This window comes from Prionailurus bengalensis, chromosome A2 (genome assembly GCF_016509475.1).
Source record: "Prionailurus bengalensis isolate Pbe53 chromosome A2, Fcat_Pben_1.1_paternal_pri, whole genome shotgun sequence".
Lineage (NCBI taxonomy): Eukaryota > Metazoa > Chordata > Mammalia > Carnivora > Felidae > Prionailurus > Prionailurus bengalensis.
The window spans coordinates 3060423-3060804 of NC_057348.1; positions in this window are offsets into that span (position 1 = coordinate 3060423).

Sequence of the window (382 nt, forward strand, 5' to 3'; positions counted from 1 at the left end):
AGCGCTGCCCCCTGGCTCTCCGCGACCCTGGACTTGAGCCCCCTTGCTGCGCTCTGCCCCCTCTGCCCGAGGGAGGCGGCCGGTCTCCGCTCCGGGGGGGCCCCTGCTCTCCGCCCGTGCGATGGGCCTGAAACCGGGCGGTGACCGGACGCCTCAGGGAGGGGCCCCGTGGGTCGACTTCGCCTCCGTGACCCCAAGGGGACGAGGCCGGGTCCTGGCCCTGCGCCCCCCACCCCCTGGGAGGCGGCGGGCAGAGGAGAGCAGGCCGCGGGGGCGGGGGCGGGCGGGAGGACGAGGCCGCACTTCTGGTCCGAGTTCTTTCTTTTTTTAAAATCAGCGCAGTTGAACGCCAGGCTCCGCCCTCCATCCGGCGCCTGCCACG